This window comes from Kogia breviceps, chromosome 10 (genome assembly GCF_026419965.1).
Source record: "Kogia breviceps isolate mKogBre1 chromosome 10, mKogBre1 haplotype 1, whole genome shotgun sequence".
In the NCBI taxonomy this organism is placed as follows: Eukaryota; Metazoa; Chordata; class Mammalia; order Artiodactyla; family Physeteridae; genus Kogia; species Kogia breviceps.
The window spans coordinates 91,302,399-91,317,399 of record NC_081319.1 but is presented as its reverse complement, the minus strand read 5'-3'; the positions used below and the strand labels follow the sequence as shown (position 1 = coordinate 91,317,399).

Below are 15,001 nucleotides of genomic sequence, written 5' to 3'. Positions count from 1 at the left end.
GAATAAAACACAGACCTACTAGAGCATGGACTTGAGGATATGGGGAGGGGGAAGGGTAAGCTGGGATGAAGTGAGAGAGTGGCAGGGACATATATACACTACCAAGTGTAGAATAGACAGCTAGTGGGAAGCAGCCACATGGCACAGGGAGATCAGCTCGGTGCTTTGTGACCACCTAGAGGTGTGGGATAGGCAGGGTGGGAGGGAGGGAGACACAAGAGGGAAGAGATATGGGAACATATGTATGTGTATAACTGATTCACTTTGTTGTAAAGCAGAAACTAACACACCAGTATGAAGCAATTATACTCCAATAAAGAGGTTAAAAAAAAAAAAGAATATTTTAAATCAGTAATGAAAGCCAGGGAGTGGGTTTTGTGGTTTAGAAATAAGTATATATAGTTGGGTTTGATTTATGAACTCATCAAATTAACGTGGTGCTTTCATTTTTCAGTTAACATTTCAACGTAGGTTAGGTTTCTGTGCCCCATTTTTGGAGACCGAGACCGCTGGCTGTGGCAGAGGGATCACCAGGATGAAAACGCCATCCCTCTCCTCGCCCGGCCTGTCTCAGAATAAACCTGTCTTCCAAAGAGAGCCGTGGCCTTGGAACTCTGGAGTACGTAGAACTCAATCAGGTTAAAATGGTCTTGAGTTCAGAGGATGGTCTCAGAAATCATATTTTCTTCAGATCTACTATCTCCAAAGGAAAATAAAAAAGACCTTTAGACTTGGAACTTCTTTTGGTAAAAGTGAGTTTTTTAAAAAATTGCTGTTTGAAACTTATATTTAAATGATGGATGAGTATGTGTTAGGATCTGCCAGGTAGAGTGTTGAGAAGTGTGGCGGTCTTGTCTAAATGTACTAAATAATTTGGAAACTAACTGTTAAGTTTGATTGCTTCAGGATTCCTACACAACTCATATGGATTCAAAATGGTCCTAGACAATTAACTTCAAGTGTTCAGCTAGCAACCAGTTTTCTGCCTGGAGACATGATTGTCTTTATGGAAAAGACCACCACCTTAGACCAAAACCCACTGAGATATAAAGGGTGGATGGGGTTGAAGGCTGGGATGATACATTTAGTCTCCTAATGCCGTAAACCTTGAGATAAGTGGGGAGGGACAGTTTAGGTTATTTTATACTGTTGGGATGAGCCTTGCTCTCCAAGAAGAGCCCGATCTATACCCTTCAGTTAAAGATGATTTAACTGGAGGTTTTTTTTAGAAAGGAGTTAAGTTAAATGAGCACCACAAGAAAAGCAGCTGCTTTTTCTACCCTTAGGTTGAAATGAAGAGCCCACGGGTGGGGCTGGGACAAGGCAGGCTCGGAAGAAGAATGGGTTAGCATGTCAGGCCTCTTAAAGGGGAGGCCGTCCGCCTTGCCCCACACCAGACTGAGAGTGAAGCCATGTGTCACGGCCTCTTGGACCTTAGGACTCTGGGAGCCGTCAGGTGCCTCAAGTAACGTATATCTACAATTTAGTAATGGCAAATATATGTTAGGAAAGTCTTCCTAGAAATAACTCTTAATTTTATATTTCTTTCCTACCAGATCTTCAGTTTTATAATCAGATGATAAGTCTGCTTTTCTCGTAAGGGACCACAATCTTACCCCAGTTATTTAGGGGAAAGTGGGGTCTCGATGCGGGTATAGAAGAAAGACTGGATTGAAATAAAATATCTAAGTAGTTACATCTCAGTAATGGGATTTAGTTATTTTAATTTTATATTCTCTAGAATTTATTACAGTGAGTGTCCAAAATCCTTTTTTCCCACAATCAGCGTGAATTAAGTCCTCCCATTATAAAGTAGTTAAAAATACATAGTTAAAGCACTTAGTGGTGTTAGTGCTGCAAAGAAGGTGAGAAGATATGTGATGGCTGTGATGTTTTTGCGGCTTATTCATTTTTCAGTTAAATGGCTTCAAAACTAATGAATCAATCTGTTTAAGATTGGATTATATGAATGACTCAGTCAAGGTCTGATGAATTGATGAAATTAAGTTTCTGAGTCTGTAGAGAAGTCCATGAAAAACGTAGTTACTCTTCAGGGTACAGTCTTGTTAATCAACAGACTTCCGCATTCACTTCTGGGAGGGGAAGGGTAACCCAGCTACTCTTGGGTGTATGTCACTTTGTGACAGTTTATGACAGCCGGATTCTGTAATGGGGGGACACCTTGGGCTCGTTTTTACTGTTTTTACTTGGTCTGAGTTTTGTTTCATTTGCTTCTGCGTATCTCAGCTTTTGCCGTCCTGTACTGCTTGTCTTTCTCTGTACCTCTAGATGTTCTCTTGGTCCTTAGAGGTGCACTGTTTCTGCCCCGCCCCCTCCTTTTTGTCTCTCTTCATGTTCCTGACGATTTTGTAGCCCTCTCTGGTTGGGGTATCCCAGATGAGGTTTTTAGGCAGGCTAGACCATATGCCTGGAGCAGACTCACTACATGTGACCGGCTTCCTGAGAGTGGCTTCCTGCGTAGTTTTCTTTAGCTGCTTCTCAGGAGCGTACTCATTTCTATAGGAATGCTGTCATTATTCTAACGTGGCCTACTCTTGACTAATGGCTGTGTTTCTTGGCATCTGAAACCTAACAGATAGAAACCCAATTCCTCTTTCTAAATACTCTGGATTCGATAGGACTAGGCATACTTATTGAGAGTACTGATAAACTAAACATTATCTAAATGCTCCCATCATGAAAACTATTGAATAATGTTCTGTAAGGTCAGCCATATATATATATATATATATTTTTTTTTTAATTCTCTAACAATAAGAATCTGTATTTAAAATAATCTTATGATGGAACTTTTAATAAAACAATTCCCTCCTAATTATGTTTGCTCAGAATAGCTTACTGCTAAGATTAATGGCTCCCCGGGTTCCCCCTGTACAAAATATTAGTGCCAAGAGTACTTTGGACATCATCTTACTAAATTCCACATTTTATTTGTATGGAAATTGAGAGCAAGAGGGGCTAAGTGACTTGCCCATGTTATATAATTATGTAACTAGTTCTAGTGAACTCAGTACAGCAAGACACAGTCTCCTGGGATCCTTCCTCTTCCAATTCTTTAGCTACCACATGACACTACATCCTGTTAATGGGATGTTATTTTTCAGGGCAGAGTGTGTCTTGTTCCTGCTGCAATGAATCTTGTTAGCAGAACGATTCTGTTTTTTAAAACCATTTATTGGGCATATAATATCTCCAGGTATTGTGTGCTAAGCAATTTACATATCATTAATTTCATTTTTATTCTTACAATAACCCTGTGAAGTTGTCATTACCAACCACATTTTATTGATGAGGAAACTGAATCAAAGGGGTCCTGAGAGATACGACCAACGTAATGCAATTGTTTACTATTATGACCATGCGTGTAAGCTTGAAGCACTGATGAAGTGTTCGGTGACTAGAAATGTTGCCTGGACCCTCCGCTCTTAATACCCTAGGGAACAGTTTAAGATTTACACTTGACCTGCTCAGTATTCTAGTCCTTAAATTTTACCCACAGTAACTTTTCTTCAGCGAAAGTTTGAGATTGAACAGCGCCTCCTCCCTTACCCGTATAGAATTTGGCACCCGTGCTGCCTTGGGATATTGAGTGTGTGGCCCAACCCTCATAAAAAGTGGTAAGCAAGCATGTACATGGAATCACACTAAAGCCGCTTTCCGAGACAAGTAGGTAAAACGGTGTTATGAAAACTATGTTTTGGGACTTCCCTGGTGGCGAAGTGGCTAAGACTCCGTGCTCCCAATGCAGGGCGCCCAGGTTCGATCCCTGGTCAGGGAACTAGATCCCACATGCATGCCACTACTAAGAGTTCGCACGCCACGACTAAGGAGCCCGTCTACTGCAACTAAGACCCTGTGCAACCAAATAAATAATTTTAAAAAAGAAAAATCAGAAAAAAAAAAGAAAAAAGAATGCTATTTAAAAAAAAAAAAAAGAAAGAAAACAATGTTTTGGTATCTTCTGTTATTTAAAAGATAGTCTCCAAACTGCTGTGGTAATATACTTCAGTGCTGATGATTTCACATCTTTGGTAAACTGAGATGCTCAAGGCTTATATCCTAATCAGCACCGTCATGTGGCCTCTTACGTCTTCACTTTAGATAGTGCGTGCTCTAATGCAATATGTAGATGGAAGCAGCAGCACCGTAAAACGATATTGCTAGTGGCACATAATGTATAGGCTATTTGAGGGAAAAATGTTGCTGTTCAATTTAATAATGAGATAGAGTGTCATTAACTGTGTGCTTATTTAAAGAGGGTCCCTCCCATCCTGGACATCTGCTTCCTTCTCAGAAATGTCACTTTTCAACAACACCTGTAGGTTAGAGTCATTTCCAACTTTCTCTTCATGGACTCACCTTGCTTTTGCTGATGGATTTCTTGGTAAAGGAGGAAAACACAAACTCTCTTTTGCAAAATACTACTGTAGCGTCTCTGCCTAAGTAATGGGTTGTAGAATGTAAGAGAATGGGCAGCATTCCTTAAGGAAATCTTTTATGAACGTGTGAGAGAATATTTTATCATTTGTGTAGACCTTTTTCCCTGGAAGTTAAATATTAAAATTATATGGAAAATCATTGTCCTGTGGGTTTTGTGTAATCTATAATAGTTTCAACTGCAATCATGTACTGAAAATCAGTGGGACATGTTGTCTTCCATATTCATGACGAGGTATTGTCCACTGGAGCTCAGGTATTAAAATATGAGCATTTAGGTTGCTTTTGAAATTCAGAGATGACAGCCTCACTGATGCTTGCTCTGTGTGGAGGCAGGTGCTGGGGGTAGCTAATGTGTGCGTTCCGTGGTTTAAGAGTCAGATGAAATGTCAAGTAGGCCTTTTGGTGATGAACAGGTATAAAGATGGAGTCTATTTGTGACTCTTACCTTTTATTGCAGAGTCTGTTTTTTTCTCTTGCACTAGTGTTTAATATCACTATTCAGTTCTAACATATATACAAAAAATTGTCTAAATCTTCAGTGTACAGTTTGATTTTTACAAACTGAAACCAAGAAACATAACATGTAACCAGCGCCCAGATTAAGAAACACGGCATTCCCATCAACTCAGAAAGCAGTTTCTTATCCCCCAGTCATCTACCCAGAGCAACCCCTTTCCTGAATTCTAATACATCGATTAGTTTTGCCTTTATAAATGGCCAGATTAAGGGTTTTGAACTTTATTTAAGAACAAAAATGGGGGGCTTCCCTGGTGATGCAGTGGTTGAGAATCCGCCTGCCGATGCAGGGGACGCGGGTTCGTGCCCCGGTCCGGGAAGATCCCACATGCTGCGGAGCGGCTCGGCCCGTGAGCCATGGCTGCTGAGCCTGTGCGTCCGGAGCCTGTGCTCCGCAACGGGAGAGGCCACAACAGTAAAAAAAAAAAAAAAAAAGAACAAAAATGGGAAGAAGTCATATCAAAAGGTTTGAGGCAGTGGTGTGACATCATCTGATTTGCATTTCTAAAAGATCAGTAGCTGCAGTGTAGAGAAGGGGTCCAGAGTTTAAGCGGAGGGACCAGATAAGAGGCTATTTGATGAAATCACCTGGTGGTTTGACCTAGGTTCATGGCAGTGGAGATGGAGAGAAATGGACAGATTCAAGATGTGCGCGTGTGTGTGTACACACACGTGCTTGCCTGCACAATTGGCTAGATTAGATAAACAGAAATTAGATGTAAGGCGTGAGTAAGTGGCAGGGGGGGAGGCGTTAATATTTCCCAGGTTTATGGATGAGGTCTGATGTACTGAATGAGAAAGACTGGACGGGGCAGGTATTTGGCTGAGAAGCTCTGGAGGTCCAGTTTGGGCATGTTATTTATAAATAGCTGTGAGCTGTCAAAGGGGGATGATCAAGGAGGTAGTTGAACACATAGCTATATCTGAAGTTTGAAAAAAAAAAAAAAAAAAAGGAGTTTGAGCTGGAGATCTGAATTTAAGAATTGCTGATACAGATTACATTTAAAACCATGGCTATTGATCAAATAAATCTCCTAGAGATGGAGTATAGAGTGAAAAGAAATGGTAATATTTAAAAGGTGTGGGATACAAAAAACGGGCGGCAGAGAAAAGAAGATGCAATCCGGAAGGCAGTAATGGAAGAATGGCCGTGGGCAGTGGGACGGCAGCAGGTCATTTAGGCGGTCCACGTGGGTGGCGGATGAAGAGCGTATAGAGGTGCAGCCCTCCTGGGAGTTGAGGAAAGTAATGATACACTCAGTTGTGATGTTAGGACTTTTGCCCATGAGTCGTCCTTCTGTCTTATGCTGTGGCTGTCACTGTATTCTATAGGCTGAATTCTTCCTATTCGCTGTCATAGGAAGCTGCTCAGTTTTGAGGGAAAATGGGCAAGTTTGAAGTTGTGGATAGAAAAGCCAAATTACTTTTTATATGTCCTTTTGCCAGTCCTGCTCACCAAAAGGCTATGCCCAATTTCTATTTGAACAACCAAACTTAACCCCACGTGTTCTCTCTCCACTTAACACACACACACACACACACACACACACACACACCCCCCTTTAATGCTGAATATCTTAATTTTGATTTCAAAGCTTTTCTGAAGATGTTAGTCTTTGAAAACACTAGCTCCTTTAATCTTCCCAAGCATCATTCTTCGGAGATGCGTTCTGGAATAAAGTGCTGCTGGAATTGGTAAATGCATGTTCATTACTTTACTCAGCCTGAGTTCCTTTGAGACTTTATAATTGAGCATTCGTAATATGCATCAATTTAGAAGTCTTCAGAGATCGATCTTGATGTTCCCTCTTTTAGCTTTGCTACTTTTACAGTGCCCTTATATATTTATTGGAAAAGATGAGATGATTTTCTGCTCCTATATGCTTTCGTATGATTGCTCAGTCATGATTGTATTTTCCATATAGTGCACATGGGAACTGAGAAGAAGAGAGAATTCTGGTAATGAAGGTGCTGCTTCTAAATAGAAAATGTTTTATTTGGAAGTGCTTATAACCACCCCTAAGGAACAGATGAAACTCTCAAGTCCCTATGCAGTCATATCGTCGGGCAGAGCTGGGCTTGCTTTATTTTGTCATGATAAACATAAATCCTTTTAGGATTAGAAATTGTAGTCTCAGAAGTGACTATGAAGAAAAAATAGTATTTAGGGAAACAAAAAACAGCCCTAGGCAAGTCTTGTCACCACTGTGGGCTAGCAGGCATGTGTATCAGCTAAGGATCTATCAGGGGAAGCAGGACCACTGGGAGTTATGGGCTAAAGGCTTTACGACAGGAGCTGGAGCCTCCACAGTGTGGTGGGAACTGAGGGACGCAGGTCCGGGCGGGAGATTGGCAGTGAGCTGCAGGCTGCTCCTGGTCAGCAGGGTCAGCTCGGACACGATTGCTAGACACGTGATGGAGGAGAATGAGACGCAGCTGGAACCTTCTAGCGTTTCTGCGTCTTCTGTCAGCACTTCTCATCACAGTGACCTTCATTCAGAGAGAAGTGGCTGCTGCCTCACTTCCGCTTCCCAATCTCATGTGAGCTCCTCCTTGGGCAAAGCTTTAGCTCAAGGACCGGACAGGGAAGGAACACACTGTCACAGGATGGAATCTGAGTGATGGGGCTCCTGAAAGTTGATATATTTTCTCTACCACTTCAAATACCAGAATTATCAAATGGCGATAAAAGAAAGAAATGTTAATGTATTTTTCACTAGAAGACAAATGACACCTTGAATATGCAAGGTCAGCTTAGTAAAATTTGAGTACTGTCTGTTTATCAGATTTACATGGGCCTAAGTATAATTACTTGAAAATATTTAGCATTGATTAAAAATACCGTATTTAATATAAGAATTAGAAATACAAACTTAATTGAATGCTTACAATGAATTCCTTCCTCAGTCTTCATTGGTAGGCAAATGAAAAGACACACTGGACCAGACCTGACTCTCTAGATTTTAATCCTAGCTGTATTATAAACCAGCTATGTAACTTGGCATAAATATTTAAATTTTATATTTACGTTCTTTATTTATGGGGATTAAAGGAAATAATGTATGTGGAAACTAAGAAGCATTATACAATCTTCAGATACTACCATGTCTTCAGGGGAAAATTTTCCTCCAGTCGACAGAAGGTTAACTTATATAGTAAACATTCTTATCCTAAGTAATGACCTTCTAATGAATAGACTCTCTGCATTACATATTAAGTCTGATCCCATTGAAGTCTGTCTCCAAGCAATTGTAATGTGACAGAATATTTTTATTAAAGTTTAAATACCCTTATTTCTTGGTTATTTTTCTTAGAGGAATCTTCACTTATGTTTTCAGTGAAAGTGCTGGTTTAGCTTCATTAATAAGAAAATTATTCATTTTTGTGAACATATCCTGTGTGTCTTGTTGCTACAATATATGTATCTGAAGGAGTACTAGGCATTGGATCTGTTCTAATGAATTGTCAGATTTTCTGGTTGTTTCTTCTTTGTTGTCTCTGTCTCCTTTCCTAGTAAACAAAACTATATTAAATAAAAGGTAAAACACTGTAAATTAAAATCCAAAAGCTAAAAAAAGCTGTCATGTGATAAAAGCGTGTGCATTTATCTGTGTGATTTGTGTGTATGACGTGATATGTATAATGCGTTTGTTGAATTTAAGCCTCCCTAGGACAGAGTTGAAGTTGCACAGAGCTCAGAAATCTTTCCAAACATCTAGTACAAGAAGAAAATTGGAGTTAGGTAATCAGAATTGATGAAGGGACCAAAAGTGGGTCAGATTTTCCAAAGAATATATTATAGTTCAGCATCTATTAGAATTAATCCAACAAGTCTTGACTCACTCACTATAATTTAGTCTTGTAAACCAATGATACTTTGCTTAAAATGGCCACTAGTCATATCTAGACTATTATTGCATATGCAGTCAATGAGATTTATCGAAATGCTTTAGGTGCTTCACTGAAGATCAACTTAAAACAGATTTTATTTTAATATGGTACCTGCCCTGGTGGTTTTGTTCTGTTTTTCTTCCAGTGTTTGAAACATACATCAGTACTTTGAGCTGCACCCAGACCACCCACCACCTATGTGCAGTTCTGCCCTTAGATTCGCCATGTACAGGGAGAAAGATGATGTCCCCGCGCGAGGGAGGTTGAGATTCCGGAGGCAGTGAGAACATGCTCCGGGGCAGGCCTCAGGCAGAGCAAAGCTGCAGTGCCAGCAGGGGCAGAACCGCAGGTGCTCGTTTACGCCACGAGGTGGCCTTGGTGGGGGGCGGGGGCGGTCTGAGTTTAGCAACTTCAGCCGGGTGGAGTCGGCCCGGTGGGGAACGGGGTGACTCATGCAGTCATCACACCTACTCCCACCTCCCCAGAAGGTAAGCATTAACTGTCTGTGGTTATCAAGTCCTGTTTTCTCCATTCTCATGTTCTAAATTAGAGAAATGTTTGTTATTCCCAGCTGTTTATTTCTAGATGTTGTTTTCACTTTATCCTTCTTCCTGGTAGTTTTTATACTAACAGCTCTTCAACTGTTCTTTGTCCTCATCCAGCCCATTGTTTCCCAAATATCTTTGATAAGAATCATCTTGGCTACTGGTTAAGCTTCTGGTTTTCCAGACTCTTCCCATGGAGGGTCCGATTCTGTGAGTCTGGGTGGAACCTGGGAATTTGTGTGTCTAACAAGTACCTCAGGTGATTCTTATGGTTTAGTAGTGCTGCCTGACCTTGAGAGATGAGCTCAGTGTGGCAGTGCATTAGCAAATGCATCCAGGGGTAGGTTGCCAGCTTTAGCAAATAAAAATACAGGAGGCTCATGGGACATACTTACACTAAAAATTATTCATTGTTTGTCTCAAATTCAAATTCAACTTGGTGTTTTATCTGGCAGTCCTACCTTTAGAGAAAATAGATCTGTGCCGTAGAAGCAGCTGTTTGAACTTGTAGCCTGGGAACCAGATGAATTCTAGCCAGGAGTTAGAAATCTCTTGGACGTAAAATGTAGGTGCCACTTCAGATGCTCCGTGTGTGCCCTGATTTGCTGGAGCATGGTGTTGTGGGTGAAATTGCATCCCTTCCCCCAGATTCATATGTTGAAGTCCTAACCCCCAGTACCTCACCTTATTTGGTGGTAGTGTTGTTACAGAGTTAATCAAGTTAAAGTCGTTAAGATGGGCCTTAATCCAGGATGACTGGTGTCCTTATCAAAAGGGGAAATTTTGTTCACAGGCACTCACATAGGGAGGACGCAGTGTAAAGATAAAGGCAGCTATCAGGGTGTTGTTGCCAAGGAACCCCAAAGTTGCCAGTAACCACGAGAGGCTAGGAGCCAGGCATCAGATGCTTTTTTACAGCTGTGGTAAGGAACCAACTGTGCCAACACCGTGGTCTTAATCCTCTAGCCTCCAGAATAGGAACTTCTGTTGTTTAAGTCACTCAGTTTGCGGTACTTTGTTAGGGCAACCCTAGCAAGCTAATAAACATGCAGTACAGAAATTGTGCTGATGAGCTTTCTCTTGCCTTGGTGTGGAAAATCTGTGGAATGTAAGCCTGACAACTAGCATGACCTCCATTTTACAAATGTGAAAGCTGAAGCTCAGAGAGGTGAAGTGACTTTCCCAAGCTGGCACAGCAAGCCACTGGTTAAGGTAGTCATATTGACCGACATTTATTAACATATAAATATGGAGTAATGTTGGTTACCGATAAAGTAAAAGGTAATGATAACCTTTGTAGAGTGATTGTCAAATGCCAGACACTTCATGTGCATTATCTAATTTAATCTTCAAGGTAACCAGTGATTAGGCACCGTTCATCAGCTCCATTTTACGGGTGGAAACTGAAGCTGAGTAAGATAAAGTGTTTGGGCACAGGCAAATAGTAGCTACCAAGAGGAGGAACCAAGAATCAAGTCCAAGTTCTCTGGTTCCAGGCTCTAGTCTATATCACTTCTAGACAAGAAGGATGCCAACCAGTTGTATAACTCTGCAAAGCACTAGATGGGAGTAAAGAGGCTATTTATTTAGTTGGGTTTTTTTGGCTCTAGAATTATGTATTTTGGTTCTCATTCTCATTTTGATATGTGCATGTGAATTAGTAATCTTTGATGCGGGCAAGGTCACCCAAAAGGCCTTTGTTCATGAGTTTTACCAGGAGTTAGAAGAATGTGACACAAGTAAGGTTTTCATCTTATTACTTATGCTCTTTTTGTTTTGTCTTTTGACCAGGATAGACATTGTCAAATTTGATTTCTCGTTATTAAATTCCTATTAATGCTTAACAGTTTCCCTACAGGATTGCTGTCAATAAAATCTTCCTGACGCAGGAAATAATAAGACTTTACTTCTCTCTTCTTCCTATGTCTTCCCCGACACCTGAGATTTGTGATTCAGACTTATTTCTTTGGGTTTTCACTGTAATGTGTCTAGTCCAGCATTTTAACAGTTAATGTGTGCCTAGCACATTGGAAAGGAGGATTTCTCACCAGAGGTGATTTCTGGCATGCAGAGTGTGTGGCTTCTGAGATTTATTATTTTTACGGGGTGGAGAAGTTTCTCCAGGCATTTCTGTGAATGAAAGATCAAAGTCAGATGGATCTGACAACTTTCCTCTGAGAAGGACCACCCAATAGTTTGGTAGTTCTTGTGTTTTTCTACCGCATGGTGACTGATGTTCTCATGACCCACTGCCATTTGGTTTTCAGCGAAAGTGTATGAAGAAGCCCCTGTTTGTGCTCTTGATTTTTACCAGGAAACTATTGGGTAATTTTATTGTTATTATTATTGTTTAATTCAAATTCATAAAAATTTCCAGGGCTCTTCTCCCTCCACCCCCCCCGCCCCCCCCCCCCCACACTTCTCTTTAGCTGCTATTTGTTTGTTTTCCCTTCATCTTAAGTGGAGTTCAGTGAATCCTATTTGACTCCCTGCCTGGGTGGGGAAACAGCAGGCGTTCCTAGATTGGGTCCTGGCATCAAACTAGGAGACCAGTTTCACCTTCTCTTGAGGTGAAGGGAAGTGGTGTGTTGATCTGGCCTTCAGTTCCTAACCAAGGGGAAGGCGTTCAGGAGTCTAGATACGTGAGGAGTAAGGGTGATGGTCTAATTTAGGAATAGCTGAATGAGGCAGGTAATCAAGAATGAAATCAGAGGTACCTTGTGAAAAACAGATAGCCCAGCAAGCAGGATGTGAGTTGGAGGCTAACATGGTCAAATAGTTGATCTAAGAATCAAGTTTACTAGAGGAAATTTCTGAGGATCTCGCTTTCTATCTTCCCTTGTGGGAGGTCACTCCTGATTCTAAAGAGTCCATGTTTCACCCAAGTGTCACCTTCTCGGGAAGTCTTCCCTGACTGTCCTCTCTAAAATAGCATCTGCCACCACCCACACTCCCATCTTTTAATGTCTATATAGATTTACATTTCTTCATAAGAATTATTATACAACTGTTCATTTTCTACCTCTACCCCACCGCAGCCCAGCGTAGATTCCATAAGAGTTTGGACTGGATATTTTCTTATTGCTACTAACCAGAGCCTAGAACTTAGTAAATGCTCGATAGAAATTTGTTGTTGAATTTTTGAATGACTGTCTTAATGGCAGAGATATTAACACTACCTGTCTGGTCCTGCATTATTTTCTAAAACGCTACTATTTAAAACAGGTTTTAAAAGCATAATAATAGTTTTCTGTAGTTTCATTTAACCCCCTAAGAAGGTCTTTAGTAGTCATTTGAAGTAGTACTCAATTTTCCCACCTTTTTAATGTGAAGATTGTCTCACAGCTCTGGTACCACTTTGACAAAATTTACATATGATTTGTAAATCTAAAGCATTGCTCATAAGGCTCACCTCCAAACTCACAGCATATGACTGAACATATTTTTTACTTAGTTTACCATGGTGGTTGTAAAATTGGAGATAGGGTAATCTGTTTTACTCCTTCTTGTAGAATTTACTTGCTAAACTAATAATGGACTTTATTTTTTTATAAATTTTTTGAATTTTTATTTATTTGTTTATTTATTTATTTATGGCTGTGTTGGGTCTTCGTTGCTGCGCGTGGGCTTTCTCTAGTTGCGGTGAGCGGAGGCTACTCTTCGTTGAGGTGCGCAGGCTTCTCATTGTGGTGGCTTCTTTTGTTGTGGAGCACAGGCTCTAGGCACGTAGTTGTGGGCTCAGTAGTTGTGGCTCACAGGCTCTAGAGCACAGGCTCAGTAGTTGTGGTACACAGGCCCTAGAGTGCGTGGGCTTCAGTAGTTGTGGCGCGTGGGCTCAGTAGTTGCGGTGCACAGGCTCTAGAGCGTGCAGGCTTCAGTACTTGTGGTGCACAGGCTCACCAGTTATGACTCGCAGGCTCTAGAGTGTGGGCTCAGTACTTGTGGTGCATGGGCTTAATTGCTCCATGGCAGGTGACATCTTCCTGGACCAGGGCTCGAACCCATGTCTGCTGCATTGAGAAGTGTATTCTTAACCACTGGACCACCAGGGAAGTCCCTAATGGACTTTACAATAAGGTGTTCTCACATCATATTTGCTGAATCTTTATTAAATTATTAATCTTTTGCTAGGCAATATGCAAATATCTGAAAGAATATTAATTTATTAAAAATTGATTTGCATTTTGAAAATCACAGATTATTTAATAATGGGAAAAAATTTTAAAGTAATGATGAGAACAGGTATCTCTGCTTGTTTCCTAATCTTAGGGTTCTATATTACTCAGAGTTCTCCAGAGAAATAGAACCAGTTATACATACACACAGGCACACAAAGGTTGAGTGAGTGAGTGAGTGAGAGTGAGTGAGTGAGTAAATGAATGAGTGATATAAGGAATTGGTTCACATGCTTGTGGGGACTGGCAAGCCTGAAATCTGCAGGGCAGGCTGAAAATTCCAGCAGGAGGCAATGCTGCCGTCTTGAGTCTAAAGGCTATTTAAATTCTTTTCTCTTCTGGGAACCTCAGTCCTTTGTCTTAAGGGCTTCAACTGATTCGAATAGATTTACCCACATTTTGGAGGGTAATGTGCTTTACTCAAAGATTTAAATGTTAATCACATCTGAAAACCATCATGGCAACATCTAGACTGATGTTTGGCCAGATAACTATATACTATAGCCTAGCCAAACTGACACAGAAATTAACCATCCCAGGTAACATATGACCCAGCAGTCCCACCTGTGCATGAGTAAACATGAGTGTTCATAGTGGCTTTATTGGTGATAGCTCCCAAATGGAAACAACTCAGATGTCTTTCAACAGTTGAATGGATGAACAAACTGTGTCCTTACAGTGGAATGCTGCCCTCCCAGCCTTGGGAACCACTGATCTTTTTGCTGTCTCCATGCTTCTGCCTTTTCAGGAAGGTCATAGAGTTGGGGGTCCTATAGTATGTAGCCTTTTCACATTGACTTCTTTCACTTATTAATATACATTTAACTTTCCTCCATGTCTTTTCATGGCTTGATAGCTCATTTCTTTTTAGTGCTGAATAATATTCCATTGTCTGGATGTAGCACACTTTATGTATCCATTTACTTACTGAAGGACATCTGAGTTGCTTCCAGGTTTGGACAATTATGAATAAAACTGCTATAAGCATCAGTGTGCAGTGTTGTTCTTCTTTTTGGTCGCGTTGGGTGTTAGTTGCAGCACTCGGGATCTTCCGTTGTGGCGTTGCAGGCTTCTTTCTAGTTGCGGTGCATGGGCTGCTCTCTAGTTGTGATGTGTGGGTTTTCTCTCTCGAGTTGTGGCCTGTGGGGCTCTGTGGTTGTGGCACACAGGCTCCAGAGCACGTGGGCTCTGTAGTTTGTGGCATGCAGCTCTCTCGTGGAGGTGCGTGAGCTCAGTAGTTGCGGTGCGCGGGCTTAGTTGCCCCGTGGCACGTGGGATCTTAGTTTCCTGACCAGGGATTGAACCCACATCCCCTGCATTGGAAGGCGGATTCTCTACCACTGAACCACCAGGGAAGTCGCAATGTGCAGATTTTTATGTGGACATGTTTTCAACTCCTTTGGGTAAATATCA

General features: G+C 41.2%; 1 protein-coding gene across 25 annotated transcripts in view; it reads left to right on the top strand.

Moving 5' to 3' along the window:
* CDKAL1 (CDK5 regulatory subunit associated protein 1 like 1) overlaps positions 1-15,001 on the top strand; it is a 657,591-nt gene that overhangs the window by 316,903 nt on the left and 325,687 nt on the right. The gene's annotated exons all lie outside the window — the stretch shown is intronic.